This window comes from Chenopodium album, chromosome 11 (genome assembly GCF_948465745.1).
Source record: "Chenopodium album chromosome 11, dcCheAlbu1.1, whole genome shotgun sequence".
Taxonomy (NCBI): domain Eukaryota; kingdom Viridiplantae; phylum Streptophyta; class Magnoliopsida; order Caryophyllales; family Amaranthaceae; genus Chenopodium; species Chenopodium album.
In genome coordinates this window covers 16,858,852-16,872,585 of record NC_137844.1, presented here as the reverse complement: position 1 = coordinate 16,872,585, position 13,734 = coordinate 16,858,852, and the positions used below count along the sequence as shown (strand labels likewise).

The window sequence follows — 13,734 nt, the reverse complement described above, 5'->3', positions numbered from 1 at the left end:
GCATATTGTTCACAGTAACACAAAGCATGAAGCACAAGTATGAAAAAGAAAACGATTTAATTCATAGCAAAAGATAAACGACAAAGTCACAAGGATGTTCAAAAGAACCACTTGCCTCCAAGTGGAAGAAAACACAAAAAGCAGAAAAACAAAGAAGAGTCATAAACCAAAAGCAAAGATGTTCAGCATACATAAGCAGAAATATAAACCATCACCAGCGATGGCCTTCAAGCATCAGCATCAACCCCGTCGACATCTAGATTTTCGACGACGTCCTTGATAACCTCATCAGCTCAAACATTGTCGTTTGTGCCTTTGTCTGTCGGAGGTGACATCTCAGCACCCTCGGCAGGCTGAAGAGAGCCCTCATGAACAGTTGATGGCACCCCAACATAGACAGTGGACGAAGGAGAAAACACCGTCGAAGATAGTTCCAAGTCCGCAGTTGAAGCTATTGCAGCATCTTCTCCAAGCTCGGTGTAACACCTCATATTTTTATACGTATTTTATTTAAAATAAGTATTTTGAGAAGTATTTAATTGAATTTAAATGTTTTATTTAAAGTATTTTATTTATTTATTTTAATAAGTTGGAAATATTTTATAAAAGGAAAGTTTATTTAATTAATTATTTTAATTAAGTTGGGGTTTAATTTAGGAAAGTTTATTTTAGTAAAGTTTTATTAGGGATGGGATTAGGAAAATTAAAAAGGGAAATTTTAGGGAGAAGGGTTTAAGAGAAGGGGTATAAATATCCCACATATGAGGCAAATCAAACTTTGCCCAGAGTGGAGAAAACCTAAGGTAAACTTCTCTCTCCTTTTCCTTATTTTTCTTTTTCCTTTCTCCCCTTCCCCTTCTTTTTTTTCGGCCACCCCCACCACCACTGCCAGCCACCAGCAGCAGGTGGCTGCCGCCGCCAGCAGCACCAGCCACCGGCAGCAGGCGGCCACCGTCGCCGGCAGCCGGCGTGGTAGCTGCCATCTTCTTCTTCTCTCTCTCTTTTTTTCGAATAAAAAAAATTACTAATTTTTGTTTTAAAAATCAATTTAATCTTAGATCTAAATATTAATTATGGGTTTTGTGATTTGATTTTGATGTTTGATTAAAAGTATTATATTAATTAATTTTCAGATTATGTTTTTAATTAAAAAGCCCCAATTTTTGAAACCCTAGGTTCTTGATTTATAAATTATTGAAGGATTATGATATATAATGGTGTAAACCTTTGATTAAAGTGTTTTAAGACCAAATTACAGCAAGATTTAATTAAAATAAAGTGCTGGAATTTTTGGTAAAGCATTAGAAATCAAGTTTCTTTAAGGAATTTTAATTACCCATTAATTGAGATTTAATTATAATGTTTTAAATATAATTTCAGCTTATTTTAAGAATTTAATGCACAAATAAAACTATTATTGGCGATCACTTGAATTATAACCATATTAGCCCAAAACAAGATTATTAATTATCTTATTAAGCGTGATTACAAGTACAAATTCCCTTTAAACATGCATAAAAGGCGTGATCAAGCAATAATTATAATATATATCAAGCAACATAATAATCATCATAATTATAATCATAATCATAATCATAATAACAATCATAACAATCATAATTATCATAATCATGTAAAAGCATAATATTAATAGCAAGATCCTAGGCATGATACTAACAAGATTAATAACAAACCCTAGCATGTCACTAAGCAATAAAGATCAAAGCTTTAGCCCTAACATGATACTAACATCATATTAGAAAAGAGTAAAAGGCACCCTAAACATGATACTAGAAAGCAATAATAACATCCTAACATGATACTAGGAATTAAACAAATTTAAACATGCTTTCTACAAGAATAGAGCAATAAGATTACATACTTTGATGCCTCGTACCTCTTTCTAATGACAAAATACACGCGTTAGTAACTTCAAGGAAAATATAAAATCAAACAATTAAATTAAATAATGGAAATAGAGATTTAGGACCAAACCCTCAGAAATTATAACCTTTCATGTCTAGGGCGAAGGTAACTTCGAACTGGGCTAGGTGTGTCTAGATCTCATGTATGCGGAATTTTGTTTGTGAAAAGCTAGAGAGATGAGAGCATAGAGAGAATAGATGATTGTAGATAATTGATGAATGTAGATGATTGTGAATGATTGGAAAAACGGAGGTTCAGGACCCTATTTATAAGAAAACAGTCCGAAAATAGGTAGAATTTGATAAGGAATAAAACTCCATGCTGTCGCTGCAAAACCAACCTTGTCGCCTGGCGACAGGATCTGTCGCGTGGCGACAGCCTGGATTCCTACGCGCTTTCAAACACCGAGTCCACTTATCAATGAAAATCAATTTGTAAAGTTTGTATGAAAATCGAAATCGTATTTTTTATAAAATAATATTTTATTCCAAGTAAAACTCATCAAAATATAATTATTAATTCTAATTCTATTGGGCCCTCCCCTAGATCATTGGGCCCTCCCCTAGATCATTGGGCCGCATGTAAAGATCAAACCGGGCCCAGTTTAGTATTTTGGCCACAACTTCCTCATTACTCATCGGAATTGGGCTTATAATATATCGTGGGAAAGCTCTTTGCAAGCCCCATCCAACTACACTATTATTTGACCCTTGTCGTGGACCAAACTAAACTGGATTGGTTGTTTTCATAAAATAGAGTTGTTTTTTTAAAATAGAAAGAAAGAATTTTTAAATAAAAACCAACCGCAACACCTGACCTTTCACACTTTCACCTTGTTCGATAATCATTCGACGCAAAAGGTATTCATCACCGGGTTTGGTTTTGGGGAGACACAAATGGGTGTCTACAGTTACCATAATTTTGGTTTTGATTTTGGCTATTATAACCTTGGTTGTTATAGTTACCTCGGGAGTTTTGGTTCCCTTGGTTCCTATTACCACCACTTTGGTTATAGTTGTTAAAATTTCCATGGTTGTTGTAATTCCTATTCCATTGACCCCTTTGATTCTCAAACCTTGAATCATTATTATTTGACACATAGTTCACATGCTCATTCACATTCCCATCTTGATCATCACAAACATCCATACATGCATGAGGGCAATTAGAAGCATCATGATCATACGATCCACAAACATCACAAAACAAGAAACCACTAGGCATGTTACTAGAATAGGGAAAGGGTTGAGAGTTAGAAGACATACCTCTCCCCTTAGATTGGAAGGGAAGATTCGAAACTTGGGAGGTAGCACTTTCCAACTTTGCCTTGATAGCGGACATTTCTTTCCCCAAATTTGTCATTTGTAAAGACAAGTTGTTTATGGCATTAAGATGATCAACCGAGTACACCGAAGAACTACTCTTGCTAGTTGACTCCCTTTCACCATCTTGCCAATCTCTATAGTACCTTACTACGTCTTCAATTATGTCTACCACTTTCTCCTCCGTTATATTCATAATGGGACCTCCGGCTCCTCCATCAAGATAGGACTTTCCTTGAGGACTTAGGCCACCATAGAAGATTTGAATAATTTGGTAAGTAGGAATTCCGTGGTGAGGACATTCTCTTTGATACTCCTTGTACCTCTCCCATGCTTCATAGAGTCTAGACTTTTGCTTGAAACCTTAAATCAAAGCTCTAACCTCTGTCGTTTTCTTTTGTGGGTAGAAACGGGATAGAAATTCCTTGGTCACTTCGTCCCATGTCCTTAGAGAATTGGGTTTGACTTCCTTTTCTAACCATTCCAAGGCACGCCTTATAAGAGAAAAAGGAAAAAGCTTAAGGCGGATGAATTCTTGGGAAATTCCATTCACTTTGATAGTGTTGCAATATTTTTCGAACTCTTTGAGATGCTTTAGCGGGCTTTCATGTTTAGCCCCACTAAATTGTCACCTCTCTTCAAAGTGATCATTGCCGGCCTTATTTCGAAGTCATTTGCCGGTGTTGTAGGTGGAGCAATCCCACTTTCAAACCTATATGCACTCGGAATCCCCAATTCCTCCAACGCCACCCTTGGATTTTCTCCCATCCTTGCTTGTTCTTCTTATTGTGGTTCCTCTTCACTAGGAGGCCTAGAACTAAAAGAACGTCTAGCAACTCTTATCCTTGCAATTGTCCTCTCAATTTCCGGATCAAGTGGCACTAGTGAACGACCATGTGCTCTACGCATACAATCTCAAAAGAAACAATTAGTCGCACAGCTACAAATGTAGCCAAAAAGTGAAAAATATTTTTGTATTTTCCAATTAAAAATGAAGTAGACTCAACAATTATAGCAAAGCACCAATATCATTCCCCGGCAACGACGCCATTTTGATTGTGGGATAATCTAGGTCATTGAAATCTGAAGCACCACCAATCAAACAATTAAGAAAGTCAAACTTATTCCTAGTATAGGACAAGTCCGAGTCGAACCACGAGGAATGAGAGGGAGAATGCTATAACATATGGTCAAGCTACTTTGAAGAATGAGAGGTGAATTGAATTGTAACTAAGGTTTCAATCAACTAATCAAGATAAGAAAATCAATATGCTAATCACTAGGGATTAAGGTTCCACATGCAAGCTCAATGGTCATGCTAATCGATGAATAACTCAATTGATTCAAACGTTGCAAAGGACAAACAATAGTTGCAATTAATAGAATTCAAAAGCTATCTCCAATAAGTCAAGCTAGGGTTCACTAAAAATGACTAACAAGGAAAATCACAATCAAATTCAACCAATTAAAGCAATTCTCAAATCAAGGGTTCATGTCATTGAAATTTGCTATGCAATCTAGATTAATCATCTAGGTTGATCACTCCTAATAAAATTAATCACATGCACAACTATATCAACCAATTTAATTGCAACAATTCAATTAACAAATAATCAACAACTAGCAAAATTCATCAATCAAGCATGCTTCCCCTTCCCCCTAGCCACTAATCTACTCACAAATCATAATGGAATTGAAAAACAAAGCAAATAGAATCACAAACATCATCATTTCAAGGTTAATCAAAGAGAAAATCAAATTCAACAAATTCTCAAACCAAAGATCAACGATCAAATCAAACATTCAAGAATTAAAGGAAAGATCAAGGAAAAGTAAATTCAAAGAAAGAAATTCTCACAAATTTTCATTGATTGAAGATGAAATCCAAGCTCAAAAATGGAATTTGAAGTACAGAACAAGTAATCTAAAGTTTCTCTCTCTACTTTCTCTCTCTACTTAATCTGGAAATAAGTCTCCGGTACAAGTGAAATCATCATCCCCCTAAAAAAGGAAAAGTCAAGGGGTATATATAGTAAAACGAGAGTAGGGGCTCGGAGGAGGGCCGTGCGCACGCACCACAGGCCCGTGCGCGCACACGCAAGGATCTACGCGCACGCACAGGGGGGCCTGCGTGCGCGCACCCCTGCTATGGTGTTGCGGCTTGCACGGCTCCTCTTGCTTGTTCGTAGATCCTTGTGCGAAGTTTTGCTCCTAGCGCTCTGTGTATCCCTATCGTCGGTGCTCTCGTGATGATGCCCGCGAGGAGGGAAGCCCTCGATCTTCAAATATTTGCGTGTTCATGACCTAGAATCAATGAGAGCGCAACCGTGAGAGCGCAGCAAATAAAACTTTGAAACTTCACTTACAAAAAATTCAAGTAAAAGTAAAGGAGAAAGCAAAATGAACAGAAACTAAACTAAAATAGCTAAATAAGAACAAAAATCATGAAAAACTCATAAAAGTGAATGAAAAACCAAAATGAGTTATAAAGACAGAAAATAAAAGAAAATTAGAAAGATTATATGAAAATAAAGCAAGAAAATATAGAAAAAGGAATGAAAAGCTACTCTATTGAGCGCCATAAATGACGCTCATCATTTATACCAATGCAGAAGACTTGGAAAATGGAACAACTTGTTAAGTCTTACATTAAGAATGTTGTGAGGCTACATGGAGTTCCTAAGGATATCGTTTCTGGTAGGGATTCGAGGTTTCTTTCGAAATTCTGAAAAAAGCGTCCAGGAAAACTTTGGTACGACATTGAAGATGAGTACAACATTTCACCCTGCAACGGATAGGCAATCTGAGAGAAATATCCAAACCTTAGAGGATATGCTACGATCCTGTTTGTTAGACTACCAAGGTGGATGGGAAGATAGCTTAGACTTTGTAGAATTCTCTTACAATAATAGTTACCATGCAAGCATTGGCATGGCACCATTTGAGGCCTTGTATGGAAGGAAGTGTAGAAGTCCACTGTGTTGGAGTGACATTAGTGAGACAATAATTCTTGGTCCTCAAATGATATAAGAAACAACATAGAAAGTGAGAGAAATACAAGCTAAGATCCAAGCTGCCTAGGATCGACAAAAGAGTTACACGAATTTAAAGCATAGAGAAGAAGAATTCCAAATTGGTGATAAAGTTTTACTTAAGGTTTCACCAATGAAGGGAGTTATGAGATTTGGAAAGAAAGGGAAGTTGAGTCCAAAGTACATTGGACCATATGAGATTTTGCAACGAATAAAAAGGTTGCCTATAGGTTAGCATTATCTATGGACCTTAGCAAAGTGCACGATGTATTCCATGTTTCTCAATTGAGAAGGTATATCCCGGACAAGTCGCGTGTCCTTCAACCTGAGACTATAGAACTAGACCAAATCCTAACCTATGAAGATAGACCTGTAAAGATCCTTAACAGTAAAGTGCGTAGTACACGCAAGAAAGATGTCAAGATAGTAAAGGTTTTGTGGTCAAACCAAGAGACTGAGGAAGCTACTTGGGAAGCCAAGATGAGAAAGAAGTACCCTGAATTGTTTTAGGTTAGTCATAGTAACTCGTTTTCTTTAAGGGGGGTAGAATGCAGTAGAATTTCGCACTTTTTACCTTATTTTCAAGCATTTTTATGCATTTTTAGTATATTTTGCACAATTTTATACAAATTTTAGAAAGAAAAAGATCAAGAAAGGTTACAAAAGTACAACAACTATAAGTATTAAGAAAAGTTTTTATTAAGTGGATAAAAAGTATGATTTTAAATAAGTTTTGAACAAAGTTTTATGGTTTTCGTGCTCAAGTTTCGAGGACGAAACTTCTTTTAAGGGGGATAGACTGTAATACTCCGTATTTTTATTATATTTATATATAAAAATTAATTATTTTATTTATTAAAATGATTTACTTTATTTTAAAAAGAAATTATTTATTTAAATATATTGTAAGTGTGTATAAATAAAACGGATCATGAATAGAGACAACAAAAGTATTTTTAATTGGGTCAATCCTATTTAAATGAGTAGACCAACTTATTGGGAATTTAGGGGCCCAATAAGTTGGCCCAAAGGGAGAATTTGTAAGGGAGTAGGAATTAGTAATGGCAAAGTTATAAATATGAGTTTTATTTTTAAAAGGAGAGTATAAATACTTTAAAACCTCAAGATTTTTCCATACAAGTTCATAATTGTCATATTTCACAAAAATTCAAAGATTTTTTCTTTATTTTCTCTTTATTTTTCTTTTCCTTTATTTTTCTTTTCCTTTTCTACTTTTTCCCCTAAAATCCCACACACTCTGCTATTTCTTTCTCCCTCCTCACGCACGGATAGCACCACCGGCGGTAGCAGCAGCGCCGACAGCATGCCGGGCGGCGCCCTCTCCTCCTCCTTCTCTCTCTCTTTTCGGTTTTTGTGTGAAAATAAAGAAAAATAAATTAATCCTAAAATTAATTCTATTGATTTATTGTTTTAAAGGCATGATTTTTTACTATGTTTTGGCATTGATTTTGGGATTTTGATGTTGGTAATTTATTAACATAAATTTCAGATTTTTATTTAATTAAAAACCCCAAAATATAAACCCTAGAAATTGGGGATTTTGTATAATTGGTTAGGGATTGAGGTTAGGTTGTTATTATTGATTAATTCATGGTCTAATTATGTTTTTAATGAGTTTAAAGCCTTCAATTTAATGCTAGAATTTATTTACACACACTACTTTTAATTATTGAGTTAGGGTTTGATTACCCATAAAAGGGAAAAAGGTTTTAATGATTTATATATGATTTTCTAGTCTAAAAGTGATGTTTTATACTTAATAACTATGCTGGAATTTTATTTAAGTCATGAAAATCAAGTCTTTTTTAAAAGATTTAAAGTACCCACTTAAAGAAAAGGGTTAATGGCTTTTATGTCATTAAAAGGGTTTGGTGTGGTTTAAATTGTATTATAATTGTTGGAAATTTGTGAGAATAGCGGATTAATTATAGATATGAATTTTTAATTGTAGGAAGTTTCGAGCTAGGTGATTTCTAGCAAGTGTGACAGAGTTTAGGCGTTATTCAAGGTACGTATGTGCAAATAAATATTTGTGTATTCATAGTATCATGCAAGGATTGTGAATTGTGATTGAAGTGATGAATTAGTAGCATGTTTGGTTGATTAATGCTTGGAATTGATGTTTGTTGAACATGAATTATTATGCAAGTATGTGAATATGATATTTGAAACATGATACAAGTTGAATATATGTGAATCATGGAAGTATGTTTTATTTTTGAATATCAAGGAAGCATGAAAGTAATAAGCAAGGCTTATGTATGTTTAAAAGAGCTATAATTAGAATTATTGAACATGATTCATGAATTCTATTCTCACCCATTTATTATTGGTGTTGAGTCAAGGAAGTTAGTTTATTTAATTTCTCACTCAAGTAAGTTGAGATCGAGTCAAGGAGTTTATTATGTATTCTATGCACCAAGGTAGTAATCGTGCAATTTTGTGCACAAAACTAGGCAAGGAACCTTAATTAAAATAAATAGTATGTGCTCACTAATTAATTCAATAATTAATTGAAAGAATGTGTTGATTATTGTTATGTTTATTCTTGATTGATTGGTTGGAGTCTTCACATGTTAAATTAATCAATCACGTAAAGTGTAAGAGGATACGTACAAAAACTCTTGGAACGTATATACCTTGAGTATGAACATATGGTGGGAGTTATGTGACTTTATATTTGAAAATAACTTCTACAGGGGTACAGGACACTGTACTTTTTTATTATTATTTAAATTATGCGTTAGAATTCCGTCACCAAGGTGTGACATAGTAGGTGCCAATTGGGGTAGCTCCCTAGTTGGAAGCTCCATTTTTAATGGGCTATATTTTTAAGGAAGGAAACACGTTCGATGCGTAATCCAAAGCTATTAATTAATAATTAATATTGCTAGTTATGAGTCAAAGGTAAGTTGACTATGATTGTGTGACAAGCATGTTTTATTACTTTTCTTATTGATTGGATATTCATGTTAGTGTAGTGCATATGTAGTACTTTTGTGTTTGTATTTGGCTTTCCTTTGGTTGGCCTCACTATGACCTATTTATATGGTGAGTAGAGGGTTGAAATAAAGGGGAAGTGACAGGTACTTGAAGCATAAAGAGCATGATGAGAATGAGTGCCGAGAGTTACTTGTTATGCTTTCCTAGTTTTACGTTTTTAATTATTTATTATGGACTAACCTTAACGTGTTTATTTTAAATTGGATTTTAAAAGGGCCATGTTTGGATTGGTTCAAACTTGTAATTTAATTATTTTTATTTTGTTTTGAGGTTGTGAACTCAAGTTTTATTATGAAAGATTGTTTTTATTTTAGACTTGTGTTGTGTGACTTTGAAAAATAGCCTTAGCCGTTATCACGGTAGCGGTAATATTTTGGATATTTCCTTAAAATAGTTTTAATTAGAGTAAAAAGAGTATTTTAAAATAAGGGAATTTCCGGGGTATTACACCACTATTATGGTGTCTTTGTTGTGTCGAGATCGAATTATTTCAGAATAAGCAACTTGCATACCTAATACTTGAGTATCATGTTTAAAGAAGAATGATTGTACTTTTTGTAAAAGGATTCCCAACCGTTTTCTCTATAATTTTGAATCAAGGGTTTTGTACCAACAACTAAATGCATAGCATTTAAAATGTCTTGTTATTTATGTTGCAAAGCTCGACAATGACCATCTTTATATTCCATAAGATCTTCCATAAGGCGTAAAATAAATACAAAATTAAATGCTACCGACTTTTTTTAGAGCAAATTTAGCATCCCCGCGTTGAGAATATGATATCCGACGATCAATGGCTATTTTTTCAAGGACCGAGCATTGCATTGTACATTTTTAATAGACTATAAATTGACTTATAATGAGAGCTCTATCTATTATCCCTAGGACGTTGCAAGGTGCCAATTTGGTTCAATCCTTTCCCTGTTTCAACCTCTTCAATCTCAATCAAATTCTACAATATAGCTATTTGGCTAGCTTGTAACTCATTATGACGCTTAGAAGAAGAGCTAACAATGTTAACAATAATAAAAATTAAATCTTTACCAAAATCATGTACCTCGACTACTTCCCTTGCTGTAGCAATAAGAGCTAATTGTAATTGATGTGCTAGGCAATGTACATAGTAAGCATAGAGACATTCTTCCATGAACAAAGCCTTTAAGCCATCCATTCTCCTCGCATATTACTAGCACCATCATAACCTTGTCCTCTAAGGTTTTGAATGCTCAACTCATGGTTAGATAAAACCATAGAAGTATCTTCTTTAAGAGTCTTAGAGGTTATATATTTGACATGTACTAGATCAAAAAACCGCTCTCTTAAATAACCATTTTTGTCGACAAACCTTAAAACAATAGCCATTTGTTCTCTTTTAGATATGTCTCGAGATTCATCAGCAATGATACCATGCTTTGAATCACCAATTTCTCACGAATTTCTTTTTGCACTTTGTTAGCAAACACATGTAGAATCTTTTTCTGAATTGTAGGAGATGTATATTTAGCGTTTTGTTGGGTATTGTCCATCACAACATTACATATATCTTTATTATACGATGCTAAGAGTTTTAACATCTCTAGAAAGTTTCCTTGAATTTTTGACTTTGCTCTTTCATCCTGTCCTCTAAATGCATAATTTTGAAATGTAAGCTACCGCACCACTTTAAATGAAGTTTTTATTCTTAAACGATTATCTTCAATCAATTATGGATTAGGTTTTTCGATTGCTTGATAAATGTAACCGTCAGTTTTCTTCAAATTCTCCCAACATAAAGTTGAATATCCATGAGCTGAATTGGTATCTTTCCCTATATGAGATAACAAAGAACAATCTTAACCCCCAACCTTCTTCTAATATCTAAATCCTAGAACTGTAAAAACATTTGATCCGGATTTTCCTAATGAGTCCTTTGGAAAAAGGAAACATGGAAAAATAAGCTGCATTTGTTGTAGGAGAATACTCTAGCCAAAGAAATTTCTTAAACCAATTAGATTGAAATCGATGTGGGTGATCTATTAGACCAAAAGAAGGGTATTCAGATAAGTGAAATTGATAAGGCTCGTAATGTACATATGCATTGACAATATCTTCCTGCTCCTTTGAAGGGTAACTATCAATTGATTTACGTAGAGCCGAATCATGCGCACATCAAAACTATATTTCCAATATTAAATATAGGTTGAACTGTAGATGGATTTGTTGATTGTTCAATATTGGTCTTCGGATTTACATCAACATTCGTTTCGACTGTCACGTTAGGGGATGGGTTTTCAATGTTTAATTCAGAAGGAGGTTTTGCTTTCGAAAAATAAGAGTAAATTGTTTTCCTCTTCACATTTCAACCTAGAAAAATTAATATTATTTTGATCAATTACATACTAAAATAATACATATTATAGTTGAGTTACAATAGTTATTCATATAATCTAATTTTAATTACTTAAATTTGGTTATATAAAACTAATACATGTATGTAAAAAAAAATTATAAAATTTCAACAATAAAAAAAAAAAAAAAAAAAAAAAAAAAAAAAAAAAACAATATGGAAGCCAAAAACGTACCTGAATGAAGGGCAGAAGCCGAAAAATTGAAGTATTAGGGATGTATGTGTATTGTGAAGTATCCAATGGGTAAAAATTTGCTTTAATAATTGTAAAAAGTACATAATCCTATATTCCTATATATATAGAGAGTAATAGAGAAAAGTACTTTTCACTTTATGATGTTAAAATAATACTTATAAAAAGTGGAGTCAAACATTCTTTTCTTTTTTTTTTATTGTGTGATAAGCCTTATATCCGACTGACTGTGGGCTTTTTATTTTACCTTTTGTTTTTTGTTTTTTTTCTTTCTTTTTTCTTTTTTAATTTGGGCTCAGTATTAATTTTTTTTTTGGGCCAAGGGGGTGGCCATGGCCCACCCAGGCTCCCAGGAAAACATGAAGTTAATTCCTTCATTGGGAAGTGATTCAAGAATCGAGAATGTACTCGTTATAATTTTTGTGAGTCATAGCAAAAGGCAAGAAATTACTATGACAGCTTAATTATTTGGGTTAACAAATAATATATATATATATATATATATATATATATATATATATATTATAATATTTAAGGATAAGAATATATTTTCGAATTTGGGATTTATTTATCAACATAAATGTAAAAGTTTGATTTAAAAAAATATATTATAATATATTTTCACAAAAAAAAAGGCCCCATAATCAATAGATTATAATAATATGTTTCCAAAAAAAAAAAAAAAAAAAAAAAAAAAAAAAAAAAAAAAACCTAATCAACGGATTTTTGTAAAGAAAATTTTATAAAAATATTAGTCATGTTCAACCTTGTGCATTTTCAACATTCAACAATGGCACTATATATATCTTCAACATTCAATAAGATTAATCATTAATTACATCAAAATTAATCACAAAATCATTTTAATTAATACTGAAATAAATGTTATTCGAATCTCCAAATAAATTATTGCAACTCGATTGAATTATTTCCCAAAAACTAGAACTTTGAAGTTTATTTTAATCTTACTAATATTCGAATCACATTACTATAATTGATGAATAAATTAATTATTTCTACAATTGATGAATTGAATAATATAAATGATTATATATTGTAGTTAGGTTGATAAATTAATCGAATAATTTTTTGGTTTAAGATGGAATGTTTAGGGATGAAGATGACATAGGTTGAAGATCAAGTCCAATTTTAATGTGAAAGATGATTTAAGGTTGAAGATCATATATTTAAATTAAAATCTACTATATTTTTTATATAATTAAATAATAATAATAATAATAATAATATGTTTGTAAAAAGAACTATCTATTAACCAAACAAGCTCTTAATGACTGTGTAGCATAGGTGTTGGATTGGATGGCTAGGATTAGGTAAATAAATATCAACAATTCAAATTTAATCTCTTAGGTTAGTTGAAGATAATCGTCCGTAGTCGACGACTATACTTGAATTTTTACTACTCTTTATTATCTAAGTAGTGAATATTAGAAATAGTCATCTAATAAAAAGACTGATGGAGTATTAAATAGTACGACCTTTAAATAGAATTTGGCTCTTAATTTTGGGCTCCCCAAATTTCTTAATTAAGGGATGGATAGATTATTAAATTTGTTTCAAAGTGTAATTTTATTGTTTTCTCTTTTTTTTTTTTTTTTTTAAATGTAGTACTGGCTTTAGGGCCTGTTCTGATTATTTGAACTGAACTGTATATTTTATGAGAGAAGGTAATTCAGAATTAAACAGAACTTATTGGAGATAAACTGAATTAAACAGAACTGAAAATAAAATGAAGAGAACATATCCTTACTGGCTTTAAAAATCTCGAACTCTAAGACAAATTTTGAAAATGAGATAGATTGAGGAAAAGGAAAAGGAGCACCCACGTGATAG

The 13,734-nt window shown here is 32.8% G+C and overlaps 1 pseudogene; it reads left to right on the top strand.

The window, feature by feature from the left end:
• Positions 1–3,532: 3,532 nt before the first annotated feature.
• Positions 3,533–3,633, top strand: LOC145569611 (small nucleolar RNA R71; annotated as a pseudogene).
• The last annotated feature ends 10,101 nt before the right edge of the window (positions 3,634–13,734 follow it).